Source organism: Heterocephalus glaber, unplaced genomic scaffold (assembly GCF_053883595.1).
Source record: "Heterocephalus glaber isolate CG9 unplaced genomic scaffold, H.glaber_assembly_v1.0 deba00001569, whole genome shotgun sequence".
NCBI lineage: Eukaryota > Metazoa > Chordata > Mammalia > Rodentia > Bathyergidae > Heterocephalus > Heterocephalus glaber.
The window spans coordinates 2,707,760-2,722,479 of record NW_028258354.1 but is presented as its reverse complement, the minus strand read 5'-3'; the positions used below and the strand labels follow the sequence as shown (position 1 = coordinate 2,722,479).

General features: G+C 38.8%; 1 protein-coding gene and 1 pseudogene across 1 annotated transcript in view; both read right to left on the bottom strand.

The window, feature by feature from the left end:
- The window catches only part of LOC101699287 (17-beta-hydroxysteroid dehydrogenase type 6), a 37,586-nt gene extending 37,303 nt beyond the window's left edge, over positions 1 to 283 (bottom strand). Inside the window, exon 1 of the mRNA XM_004861272.4 lies at positions 78 to 283. The gene's annotated coding sequence lies outside the window, so the exon portion shown is untranslated. The remainder of the gene's footprint in view (positions 1 to 77) is intronic.
- A 3,988-nt stretch (positions 284 to 4,271) lies between these two features.
- Positions 4,272 to 4,937, bottom strand: LOC101718066 (chromobox protein homolog 1 pseudogene; annotated as a pseudogene).
- Positions 4,938 to 14,720: the final 9,783 nt, after the last annotated feature.

The window sequence follows — 14,720 nt, the reverse complement described above, 5'->3', positions numbered from 1 at the left end:
AGGGTCCTCCAGGGAAACAAAACCAAAAGGATAGATAGAAAGAGATATATGAAGAGGAATTAGAGAAATTGGCTCACGTGATTATAGAGGCTGGGAAGTCCCACAACAGGCAGACTGCAAACTGGAGATCTGCAGTGCCAGCCGTGTGGTGCAGTCAGGCCAATGATGCAAGTGTCATTCTAAGAGCAAAGGTCTAAGAACTTGGGGGGAGCCACAGATGCAAGTCCTAGAATACAAAGTTCCTGTTGTTCTCATGTCTAAAGAGAAGAATGTGTCAACTATATGAGGAAACCACCTGACCTCCACCCTTTGTGCTCTATCTGGGCCTCTCCTGGTTGGATGGTGCCTGCCCACTAGAAGGCAGTTCTTCCCCATTCAGTCCAATGTCCACTGGAAACACCTGCACAGATACACCCAGGAATAATGTTTCATCTCTTCTTTAAATATTTTTTAACCTATCAAATTGATACTAAATTTGGCCATCATACATATATCATCAACTATTTGTGGAATAAATACATGAATTAAAGGACTGGAGGAACTAAAGCTATCCAGGACACATCACTCTTTTAGTTAAAAAAAAAAAATTTAGAACACCAAGGAGGCCAGCCTGGGCTACACAGCAAGGCTCTGTCTCAAAAACAAAAAGAACAGCAATAGGAATAGAAGTGCAAGGGCAATCCAATAAGGTGTTTACGTCTGCAAGGAATTTGGGGAAACAGACTTGGGGCTGATAGGTATACTCAAAAGGCTGGATGTCACAGCTAGACAATGTGAGGCTTGAAGGAGAAAAGGGTTTGGCCCCTATGTAAACGAGATCACAATGGAAAAGTAAAAGATTGACAGTACTTCCTCAGAGGCCTTTGGAATAGCAAACTCTATGCCAGAGCACTTTCTCATATTGGGAGGTGCTGGACTATGGACTGTGTGTGGGAAACACTCCCTAATTTATCTCATTTAATCTTCACACCAACCCCTCTTAGAGATATACCATTTACTTTAGGGATTAAACCCTTGAACTATGGATCCAGGCTGTCCAGTTCTCTGTTTACTATCATTCCAACGTACTACTATATGAGTGTCCTTGAAAAAATTGCTCTTGGCTATTTCCCCATCTGTAATACAGGGATAATATTAGTACCTACTACATAGAGGAACAAATACTTCAATTTAAACAGTATTCAATAGCAGGTAAGTGTTCTATAAATGTTAACTATTATTATTCCCTGTTTCCTGATAAAAGAACTAATGTAGAATAAATCAAGCAAAATCTCAGCCCATTCAAGCTGCTATAACAGTAATAACATGAATAAGGTGGCCTATAAATAACAAAAATTTGTTTCTCACAGTTCTAGAACCAAGGAGTCTAAGACCACGTTGCCAGCAGGTTCAGTGTGGATGGTGGTGCCTTTCAGCTGTGTTCTTTTATGATAGAAGAGAAAGGCAGATCTCTGGGGCTTCATAAGGGCTTTTATCCCATTCATGAAGTTAGAGACTTCTTGAGCTAATCACCTTCCAAGCGCTCCACCTCCTGATATTATCACATTAGTGATTAGGTTTCAACATAGGAATTTTGAAGAGACATAAACACTCAGCACCATACACATAGTAGTAATGAGTGAATAAACACTCTCCCTTCTCTGGCTTTTAGTTACTTGGTTTTATCACCAATATTAGAGGTCCATAACCAAACAACATATCCCTATGAGCTTTGCCTTAGGTAATGGAGTTTTATTCATAATTATTAAAATCAACCAAGATGACTTTGGAAGATGTCTGCTTCTACTCTAAATTATGCTTGTCTAGTAGTCCTAATTTAAATTCTCATAGTTAAAACCAAAAGAAAAACTGCATTAATATATCTCTCTTTTCTCAACACTTCCGGGGGGTTTAATGATAAAACAAAATGCAAAACTGGCTTGTTAATGGGACAGCTACTCCTTCTGGACTCAAATTGTCATGGAAAAAGCGTTCCATACTGCCACCTCTACTGATCCCTTGGTGAACAACTCAGTCAATTATGTATGTTTTATGCTGTGGTTTGTGAGATATGCTGAGCTAAACATAGGGCCTACGAGAAACTTTAGCTTAAAAATACATGCAGTATAGACTGGAAACAGGCTGAATAATACTGCTGGAGTCTGAATACTCTTCCTTTTGGTGGTTTTATAGATACAATCTCCAACTATTTAGTTATCTTATTGTTTGACTCTTAAATTTTATAATAAACCTTTAGTGTAGCATACATCAAAGTGCATATTTAATTTCAAAATTAAATCTTTATTTTCTTCAGATTTTTGTATTAGCACATGTTTGTACTGCATAATGATTACATTCCTTGTGGAGAATTGGTACATGTACATAAAACATCTTAAGTCTTTTTTTTCCACATGCTTCCTCTCCCTTCCCTCCCTCCTCCCTCCTTCTCTTTCCCTTTTGCAAAAGAGCTATCACTCTTTTTTCCTATTATCTTTTATTTTACTCTTTATTTATATTTTGGGTTTCTCATATAAGAAAAAATAGACAATATTTAAGCTTGTGTCTCTTCATTTCTTTAGAAGGTCTATAATGCATATAACTTGCACAAAATATTTGTTGGCCAGGACATACAATGTGTACACCTGTAAGCCCAGCTACGCTGGCAATGGGGAGGGTGCTTTTGTTCAATTCAGATCACAAAATGGACCTGTGCAGCTTCCTTTTTGTTAGTAGCTATAGGCTACTGAGACCAGGGCTTTTGAAGTCACTCAACCTTTGAACTGACTCAGTGAAACTTGTGCTGTTGATGACTGAACTCTGCCACCGACAGTTTCAGAATTCAAAGCTCCAACATTTCCACCCTAATAATATGGACACATACATTTTCCTACTCTTCCATCTCCTATATCTCTCTCAGTCCCTCCCCTAATACTTCATCAAGTGGCTTGGATGAACAAGGTGATATTCATAACTTTATAATGGGAAAAGAGGGGTCTTTTGTTTCATTTCAAAACTAGGCTGGGTATAGTAGCACACACCTGTAATTCCAGCACTCAGGAGGCTGAGGCAGGAGGATTACTGTGAGTTCAAGGCCAGTCTGGGCTACATAGTGAGTTCCTCTAAGCAAAATGATCTGGTTTTGTATACTTTCCAATAAAAGACTTTCCCTCCTGAGTTTCTATCTCTGAAATGATAGCTTTGGCAATTCATGAATTAGCTTATTCCTTTGTATTCAATAACATTAAGCTCAGGCACTGAAAATTTTGACTTATGTAAGTTTCAGGCATTCACAGCTTTTAAAGAGTCTCCCTGTCTTCATTTATCATGCCAATGACACTTTTTTAAAAGGTAAAATATTCTGGACAAAGAACCAAATTGTTAGTTGTTCTTTCCATTGTTTCACCATTGCCCCAGTCACCCCCCAAATTTTAATCAAAATGACCCTACCCATCTCCCTTTCTCCCTAGCCATCCCTCCTACCCCAAAATAATACGCCAGTAATAGCCAAAAGCTACATACATATTTGTCTAAGTTAAAGGAAGAAAGGTTTAATTGGCTCACAGTTTGTAGAGATTTTAGTTCATAATTGGCTAGTTCCAAGACAGGGCAGCATGACAGAGGGGCATCAGAGAGGAGAAACAGTTCATGGAAGGTAGAAGGCAGTGAAGTAGTAAGCAGAAACCCCAGCAGCCCTCTTTCTGTCCTTTACATTCTGTCCAGGGCTAAGGGCTGGTAGCACTCACACCTGGGAAGAGCCTTCCCATTATCTTCTCCCAGAACTATGCCAAATCTATCAGTGGGCTGATTTAGTAATCATATATCCTTGGTCCCAGCATCACACACTTAATCCCAGCACAACACACTCTAGATCCAGCCACCTCTGAAAAGCCCCACCTATGACCCCATGAGGCTTTGTGGGGACATAAGATATAAGCCATAACAATGCTACACTATAAAAATTCAAAATTAATACTGTTGGGGAAAAGGCTGTGGATTGTGGAGACAGTCTTTGAAAATTGACAATATGTTTTTGCTCTCCCATCCACCTAATTCTGCAAGTTTTGTCCTTCATAGAAGAAGGCCCTTTGCTTTTCTTAGCAAAGTGCAGAACAGGTTGCCTTGAAACACTTATCCCATTCCCCTCCTCTGGGATGGCTCTGTAAATTATAACAGCTTAGAGTGGCTTTAAATTTAGGCCATTTCAGGGCTTAGAAACTATACTGGCTCTTCAAAGGACATCTTCTCAAGTCATCTTTATGGTATCAAAACAAGAATAACTTCTTACCTCCTACTTAAAACCCACAATCAAGTGACTGGAGCTGGTACTCAGGAGAGTCTTGAGTCTCATCTTTTTCGTCATCATCCTCTGAGGCGGAGGAATACCATGTCAGCCTTTCCTCATAGAAGGATATAACAACCTGTGGGCACTTGATGTTGGCTTTCTTGACAGGGACCAGGTCAGCTTCATCAGAGTTCTTCCATTTCAATGAGAAACATAAACTCACAAATGCAACCTGTGGCTCCAAAAATCCAAACCCCTGGCAAAGCTTTTCTGACTCCTCTTTCTTCTTCCCAGGTTTGCTCTCCTTTCCCTTATGTTCAGAATCAGAATCAGCTTTGACTTGCCTCCCTCTGATTTACCTGTCTCCTATGCTTTTCTTCTGTGACTGTAAAAATTCAACAATGAGGTCAGGGCAGTCCATGTTCTCTTCTGGCTCCTATGTGCTGTCCTCCTCTGAGAAAGCCTTCTACCTGAGCAAGTACGCCACTTGGCCATTTACAACTCAATGGTCAAGAACTTTTTCCACCACATATTCCTCTTCTTTGTTTTCTAGTACCTCCTCCATTTTCTTCTGTTTTGTTTCCTCATAGTGCCTGCCAGCTTTCTGGTGTAAAGGGTGACACTGTTCAGAGCAGTATCCTGCTGGCCAGCAGAGTGGTGCCCAGGAAAGCAACAATCCCAGTGGCCACAGTCACACAACTGAAGCTGCATACCATGAGGCCCGCCCAACCGTAACCCCTGCTCCCACCCAAAGTATGTATTACAGCTCCTAGTGTCTCTGTTCCTGGTGGCTCCCAGTCAACTCTCTTAGCTCCTCAGCAGCCAGGGTCCACAGCCCCCTGGAAGCTTTCTGGAACTTTTGCAGCAGCTTCCTTCTGCTGTCTTCAAGGAAATCATCAGGTCTCCACCACTCTCTGGAGCTCTTCAGCACTAATAGCCCCTAGTGTTATCATTTTTTTTTTAGCGCAACACCCTCTTCCCACTCTACCTGTGATAAAAGCCATGAGTAGGCGATAAGACCACCCTAGCAAGGTTTTTATTTGGGACTGTGCTGCAGGACAGGAAGGTCGTACACCAGAGGAAGGCCTCCTGAACTGATCCTATGAGTAAGAGAATGTTGCTTATATACAGGAGATCAAGGATACGATCTCCTGCATTCTTCAGAACTCTATGGACTTTCAAAGTAGTGACGGGGTGGAGGGGGGGGGTTGATCTGCAGGTTACAGGGTGGATTCATCTGGTAGAGGTCTATGTTTGAAGCCTGCTGTGACCAAGGCAAGTGTCTCTAACAGAGGCTTTGGAGGTGTAGGGCAGCCTCATGGTGAAAGCTCACTCCAAACTAGAGAGAAGTCACTATTTGATTGCTAACTTCTGTTTCCTGGAAAATAGTGGGTTGAAATCGCTATTGCCTCCAACTTTTGAAGTCTCCTGGATGGACATCCATGTTCATAATTACCTGTTGTAGTTTTGGGATGTGGGAAAATCAGCAATGGGCCCTAGTCTGTCCTCAATCTTTGCCCTATCATGAATGGCCTTCCAGCTTCCCCATACACAGGTGGCAACAGCACCTAAAGCTTCCTGGATTGAGGAAGAGAGCTCATGGCCTCCAACTAACCTTAGCTCCTGTTAGCACTGCAAGAGCTAGGGGAGCTTTCAAAGCAGCTGCAGAAGTGGCAGGAGTAAGCCATTCAGGGGCATCCTCCAGCCAGGGGAGGAGAGGGGTATGACACTTGTCAATGAAATCCCTGGCCCTTCTGGCTGTCAGGAAAAAATTGAAAATGGAAGGGTCTGGCCTCATACTTTTTTTTTCTAGTTTAGGAAGGTTGCTGAATACAGTTCAAAGGCAGTTTATGCAACACAGCAAAACCTCGTCTCATCTCAAAACCAACCAATCTCTCTCTCTCTATTGGTCCAAACATACCACTGACCTACTGACCAACTCTATGAAGGTTTAACATCTAAATCTACCTCAAAAGTTAGTCATTATTTTTAAAAGACTGCACCCAAAATAAATACTTAACACCTGTAGATGCAGAAAATATATTGACATAATTATGTGAAAGAGTATTCATCATTTTGAATAAATAATAGTTTTGCCTACAAGGTTGCTTGGGCACATATAAAAAAAAATCAAATCAACTCCTTTAGCAGAATAATGGTGCAAACAGCTAAATCATGGGTTTTTTTGCACTATTTAGGATTAAACCTAAGACCTTATGCATGACAGACAAGCTCTTTATTGCTGAGCTACATCAACAATTTTTAATTCATTGTTTATTGGTACATTTTAGGTATACAATATGATGATCTTAATCATTGGGAATTTGTAATTGTACGTGATATATCTTGGTTCTTATTTTTCCCCATTCCCTTGCCCTCCCTTCAACCCCTCTGCCCCTCCCATTTACAAATACTTTGTTTCCATTTTTCCCTTTCCCTACCCTCCCACTTCCCCTTCCCCTTCCCCTTCCCCTTTGGACCTTTACTTCCTATTTCACATTATCTATTATACATTTTGGTCCTCATTTAGACTTTCAGTTTCTCACACCAAAGAAACTATTCGATATTTACACATGTGTGTCCTATTTATTTCACATAAGAGTATGGCCTCAGGCCTGGGATTTAGCTCAGTGGTTCTACCACCTGCCTTGCAAGTGCAATGGTCCTGAGTTCGATCACCAGTACCACATTAAAAAAAAAAAGTATGGCCTCAATATGCATCCATTTAGCTATAAATGCCTCTAATTTCTCATTCTTTATGGCTGAGTAGTACTCCATTTTATTAAAAAAACACATTTTCTTTATCCACTCTCCAGTTGATGGGCATTTGGGCTGTTTCCAAGTTTTAGCTGTTACAAATTGTGCTGTTATGAACATGGGTGCACATATATCACTGTGGTATGATTCTTTTAATTCTTTTGGGAAGATACTCAGCAGGGGAATAGCTGCGTCAAATGGGGCCTCTAATCCTAGTAACAGGTTTTTTTTGAGACAAGGTCTTACTATGTTGCCCAGCCTGGCTCAAACATGTGATCCTTCTGCCACAGCCTCCTTCCTGACTAGCTGAGACATTAGGTCTGCAAAACCACACCCAGCTTGCATCATCCTGTTTTATGTCAGTATTACTATATGATTCAAGTAGAAAGTGAATTAATTTCAATTATTCTTTGATTTTTAAATCTATTAAAGATTCTGGAAGTTAATTCTGTCAGAGGTAAAAATATGACATTGTAAATGTTACTGGAAATTCAGCTTTAAAAATTCAACATTGGGAGATAAACTGTGGAGATATGTAAGACCGAGGGCCTTACCAAATGCTCCAAGGAGCTGACTGCAGTGAAGAACACCCAGGAGGAAACACACCGGACAAGTTGGAAAGTAAAATAGACCTTTATTAGTCTGGCCAGATGGCACCCTCCAATCAAACAAGCTTAGAGAGGCAACTGGCTCAGAGTCCGAGGCTCTTTTATAGGGGTTACAAGGGGAAGTTAGCAAGCAGAGATTACAAAAGCGAGATGCTGACGGTTAGGGGATTTAGATAGTATGTTCCAGTACATTTAGATAGTAGATAGCATGTTTCAGTACATTTCCTGTTTATGGGGAGTTGGGTAATTTCACAGAACACTGTGCATTCCATGAACCTTTGTTTTTTGTCCCAGAAATGACATCACATGGTTTACTCAGAAGGGGAGGGGGGAGTATCCAGTGAGGCAACATGGAATAACCTTTGTTCAATCTCATATAGTCCCACAGATGGGAAGGGGGTCTGGAATGGGGGAGATGTGAAGGAGGGGAGGAAAAAGGGGAAGCAAAAAAGATCAAGATGCAATATGTGTGTGAGCCAGTATTCCATGATTAATAAATTCATTATGTATTGCAAACATGTATTGATTTAAAAATTAAAATTAAATAAATACTAAAAATGAAAATTCAATATTACCTATAAAGTGTTTTAGTTCTGGCAGTAATCATTTCAAGTACAAAGTTTGGTAGAGCACAATTCCATAGTGAGAACAATCTTTTCATTAAATTAAAACTCCATGGAGGAGACATGGACTTGGTTGTTTGCTGCAACAAGCTGCAGTCTTCTATGAATCAAGTTGGAAGCTGTATCCATCAAAATATATCACTGTTTTGACTTACATGCAGACTAGCTGAACTCTAATATTCTTGCAGCAAAGCTGATGTGACAAAAAGAAATGCTTCGGCTCTCTCTGCTTCCTGGTTGCCATGAGGTGAGCAGCTTTCCTTCACACAACACTCTGCCCCTCTGCTATAGTGTGGTGCCTCCCCTCAGGCCCAAAGTAATAGAGCCATCAAACCACAGCTGAAACCTCCCATAGCATGAGCCAAAATAAATCTTTTCCTCTTTAAAAATAAATAAGTGCTAGGGGCCAGGGATTTAGCTCAGTGGTTCCTCCACCTGCATCGCAAGCGCAGGGTCCCGAGTTCGACCCCTGGTACCAAAAATAAATAAATAAACAAATAAGTGCTTTGTATAAAAATCCACCAGATATGAGACCATAAAGCAAGTATCAATAAATTTCAAAGTCCCCTACTGACAAAGTTCTCTCACCAAAACACAATTACAAAATACAAAAACAGCTAAACAATTGCTAGAAAAATCTTCACATATTTGAAGACACAATAATGAAAATGAATATAGACAAATCTAGTAAAAAAGATACATAAGAATCAAAATGAACAAAACAAGATCATTATGTTTAGAGAGACAATAATACTCAAACTAAAAAGGAAGTGATTTTAATAGAAGTGTGGATAGTGATTGCCTTTAAATGGTCAAATATGGTAGGTGTACACTGGAATGGCAATGTCCATAGGGTAAGCAGAGTGGATGTTACATGGTATTCATTTTAAATTATTTATCAAACTCTACCTATATACTTATGCATTTCTTTGAATGCACATTGTTTTCCACAGTTAAAATAATACTGAAAATACAATGAAATAAACAAATACTTCAAATGGGCACAAGGCTTCTTTTAGGATCATGAAAATGTTCTAAAATTATATGCTGGTAATGGTTGCACAGATCTGAGACTAGACTAAGATGCTGTATTAACAGAGACATTTTATAGCATGTAAATTATACCTCAATAAAGTGATTTATTAATGTACTTTGATCGCTTCTTGGCCTTTTGGCTAAGATCAAGTGTATTAATGTACTTTGACCTAGCAATTCACCCTTCCTCTCTCTCTTATCTGTCATTGATTAGGTGTTAAAAATGTGTAAGCCTTTGTCAAACCGCCTTCTCAATCTGTATCACACATTTTCTAGCTTTTGTGAATGAGTTTCTGAAATTTTTATTGCATTTTGTCAAAAATCAATTGAAAATCTGTATTCAATATTCAAAAAGTTAAATACCATTGTTTATTATTTTAGAAAGCTGCATTATTAGTGGGGCTGGGGATTTAACTCAGTGGTTCCCCTGCCTGCCTCAAAAATGCAAGGTCCCAAATTCAGTCCCTGGTACCCCCCCGCAAAAAAAAGAAAGCTGCATTATTGAAAACAAATCATGAAAAGAACAAGGCATTTAAATTCACCCCTACAACAAGAAGAGAGAAACAGGACAAATCTATAATAAGAACTCAAATCACATATAAGGTTTAATTTTAAAATTCTATAATTCCATTTTTAATTATATGGATCTACGTCCATTTAGTTATATGGAATTATGGAAACAAACTTTTTTGAAGTCTCTATTTTTAATGGATAAACATGCATTGTATGAAATGAAATTAAGAACTTTTATGATTTTTGTGCTCGTAAGATTTAGTGAAATGGGGCTGGGGATTTAGCTCATTGGTTCCGCCGCCTGCCTCACAAGCACAAGGTCCCAAGTTCAATCCCTGGTACAAAAAAAACACAAAAAGATTTACTGAAACCATGGAGGAAAATGTTGTGGCAGTTTGAGTGTTCATTTTGTCAAAATGTTAAAGTAAAGTACTTTGATTGTAGCCAAAAGAGAAAGTACTTATGAAAATATTTGGACTGAAATGTGTATCCCTTTCTTTTCTTTGTGTGTGTGTGTGTGTGTGTGTGTGTGTGTGTGTGTGTGGTGCTGAGGATTGGACTCAGGACCTTGCACAAGCTAGGCAAACATATGTACCTTTCAAAAGAAGGGAAAGGAAAAATGATGAGAAATGGAAAAAATGGAAATAAAGTCTTTGTAAATAGGGAAGGGTGGAAGGAGTGAAGGGAGGGCTAGGAATGGGGAAAAAATAAGAACCAAGATGCATTATGTAAAGGTACAATTCCCAATGAGAAATGTAATTGTGTTGTATACCTACAATGTACCAATAAAAGAATTTAATTTAAAAAAACCATAAATACCTTTCAATACAAAAAAATGAAAATATCCCCTATTTAATAGAATTACCTCTGAAGTTACTATATACTCAGCACCTGTAGAGAAAGTAGTTTCTCAAAAAATTATACACTACCAAAAAAATCAGTTTATGTTTATAAACAATTTTAAATTTATTAATCAATTATGTGAAAAATTAAATGTAAGGTCATATTGAAAAAACACATTTATCAGAAAATTTTCCAGTGAGTCAGTACAGAAGGATACAGCTAATAGTACCATTAAAGGAATTAATACCAAAAATATGAACTTTCTGGCACTATAGGAAACATCTCAGATAATCAATTTATAAACATAAAAGGCTTGTTTTGGTTTACAGTTACAGAGGTTACAGCCTACAATCAGTTGGCATGATTGGTTTGGACCTGTGATGGCATGTCATGGTAGAGAGCCAGAGAGCATGACAGAGCAAAACTGCTGAACTCATAGCTGGTCAGTGAGAAGAGGGGATGAAGAGATGAAGGTTGAACAATTCTGTTCAAGGTTCATGCACAATGACTAAATAACCTCCTTCTAGGTCTCCTATGCCCACTAGATTCTGCCACCTCCCGATAGCAAAAAGCTGGGGACTCGGCCTTTATTTAGCATGTGGGTCATAGAGATATTCCAGATCCAAACTATAAGCAGCTATTTTAATACTTAAATAATCAATATAAAGATTTCATGCTTCAACATTTAGATATATTGTTTTTAGAAAGGAGTGTTTTCAGAATAGATTAGAATTAGTACATGTATTTTGATAAATTAAAAACTAATTTCTCTGTTAGTAAGTTTTTCAAAATAACATAACTTTATTTTGGTGCCATCTTTCATTTTCAAAAATGTCTTGATTTCAATAATAAACTACTTGTTAACCTTAACAGTAAATCTTTTTCTTTTTTTGGAACTGTAGATTAAACCCAGGGCCTTCACACTGAGCTACATGCCCAGACCATTTTTATTTATTATTTGAGACAGAGACTCACTAAACTACTAAACTGTCCAGGCTGGGCACAAATTTGTAATCCTCCTCCCTCAGTCTCCCATGTGGCTAGAATTACACGCATAGGCCAACAAGACCAACAAGTGATGATTAATCTTGATTGTCAATTTGACTGGGTTAAGAGACTCCAGGAGAGCTGATTGAAACTTGAAGCCACTAACTCTATCGTCAAGACCCTAGTTAAATGGTCTATCAGGAGGTGGGGCCTAGTTGGAGGAAGTAGGTCAGATGGACATGATCACTGAGACTGTATCTGGTTCCTGGCTCCTTCCTCTCTGGTTTCTCCCAGCTCTCTACTTTCCAGAAGCCATAAGTTGAGCAGCTTTCCTCTGTCATGCCATTCCACCATGATGCTTCTACCTCGGAGCCAAAGGACCCTGGACTGAAATCTCTGAAATCATAAGCCAAAATAAACCTATCATCCTTTAAGTGGTGTGTGTCAAATATTTGGTCACAGTAATAAGAAAGCTAACTAATACAGTCACCTATATTTGAGATCATATGCCATTTTACATTTGGAGGTTTTTTTAAATTAACATTTAAAAGGAAGCAAGCATCACCTTGATCCCCAAAGCAGAGAAAGACCCAACTGAAAAAGAGAACTATAGGCCAATCTCACTAATGAACATAGATGCAAAAATCCTGAATAAGACACTGGCAAATAGAATGCAGAAGATCATCAAGAAGATCATACACCCTGATCAAGTGGGATTCATCCCAGGGATGCAGGGATGGTTCAATATATGAAAATCAATCAGTGTAATACACTATATCAATAGAGCCAAGGACAAAAACCATATGATTATCTCCATAGATGCAGAAAAAGCATTTGACAAAATCCAACATGCATTTATGATAAAAACCTTACAAAAAATTGGAATAGATGGTCTCTACCTCAAACTGATAGAAGCCATCTATGAAAACTCAACAGCCAATATCATACTAAATGGTCAAAAACTGAAATCCTTCACACTAAAATCAGGAACAAGACAAGGATGTCCACTATCACCACTCTTGTTCAATATAGTTCTGGAAACATTAGCCACGGCAATTAGACAAGAGAAAGAAATAAAAGGAATAAAGATAGGAAATGAAGAAGTCAAATTGTCATTATTTGCAGATGACATGATACTCTATATAGAAGACCCCAAGAACTCCACCAAAAGTCTTCTAGACTTAATAACCAAATTCAGTCAAGTAGCTGGTTACAAGGTCAACACACAAAAATCAATAGCTTTCCTCTACACCAATGACAGACTCACTGAGAGAGAAATACGGCAAATAATTCCTTTCACAATAGCATCCAAAAAACTAAAATACCTAGGAATCAACCTAACAAAAGAAATCAAAGACCTCTTCTCTGAAAACTATGACACTCTGAAAAGAGAGATTGCAGATGACATCAGAAAATGGAAAGACATCCCCTGCTCCTGGGTAGGAAGGATTAATATAGTGAAAATGGTCATACTTCCAAAACTGCTATATAGATTTGATGCAATTCCAATTGAGATCCCAGCAGCATACTTCATAGACCTCGAGAAAACAATCCAAAAACTCATTTGGAGCAAGAAGAGACCCAGAATAGCAAAAGCAATTCTAAGTAACAGAGACATGGCAGGGGGTATCACAATCCCCAACCTGCAACTCTACTACAAAGCTACTGTGATAAAAACAGCATGGTACTGGCAAAGAAACAGACCTGAGGACCAGTGGAACAGGTTAGAAGATGCAGAAACAACGCCAGACACACTCAGCCATCTCATCTTCAACAAAGGAGCCAAACACCCTCACTGGAGGAAAGATAGTCTCTTTAATAAATGGTGCTGGAAAAATTGGGCTTCAACTTGCCAAAGATTAAAGCTAGACCTATATCTCTCACCATGCACTAAACTAAAATCAAAATGGATTAAAGATCTAAATATTAAAATAGAAACTCTGAACCAGTTGGAACAGAGGTTAGGTAGAACCCTGAAGACATCGGTGTAGGAAAAGATTTTATGAACAAAACCTCAGTTGCTTGTGAACTAGCACAAACAATCAACAAGTGGGATCTCTTCTTATTAAAAGGCTTCTGCACAGCAAGAGAAACCACCAGCAGTGTGAAGAGACAACTCACAATGTTGGAAAAAATCTTCACCTGCTCTTCCTTAGACAAAGGTCTACTATCTTGAATCTATAAAGAACTTAAAAAGATCAGACCTCCCAAATTTAAAGACCCAATCCAAAAATGGGCATCTGAAATGAACAGACATTTCTCAGACAAAGAAGTAGAAATAGCAAATAAATACATGAAAAAATGTTCAACATCATTAGTCATTCGAGAGATGCAAATGAAAACAACGCTGAGATTTCACTTCACCCCAGAAAGAATGGCTGCTATCATGAAATCAACCAATAACAAATGCTAGTGGGGCTATGGGGAAAGAGGAACCCTGCTCCACTGCTGGTGGGAGTGTAGACTGGTGCAAGCACTGTGGAAATCAGTATGGAGATACCTCAAAAACCTAGGACTGGAAGTCCCATTTGACCTCACTATTCCTCTGCTGGGGATCTTCCCCAAAGAATTAAAAGAATCATATCACAGTGATATACGTGCACCCATGTTTATAGTAGCACAGTTTGTAATAGCTAAAACTTGGAAACAGCCCAAATGCCCATCAACTGGAGACTGGATAAAGAAAATGTCGTTTTTTTATAAAATGGAGTACTACTCAGTCATAAAAAATGAGAAATTAGAGACATTTATAGCTAAGTGGTTGCACATTGAGGCGATACTCTTAAGTGAAATAAATAGGACACACATGTATAAATACAGAATAGTTTCTCTGGTGTAAGAAACTGAAAGTGTTAATAAGGACTAAATGTATAATAGGTCATGTGAAATAGGAAGAAACGGGGCAAAGGGGAAGGAAGTGGGAGGGCTAAGGGAAAGGATAGAAGGGAATGGGATTAATTTGAGAGAACGGAAAAATAGGAACAAAATCTTTGTAAATAGGGAGGACTGGAGGGGTTGAAGGGAGGGCTGGGCAAGGGTGAAAAATAAGAACCAAGAGAGACTATGTAAAGGTGCAAATTTCCAATGATGAAT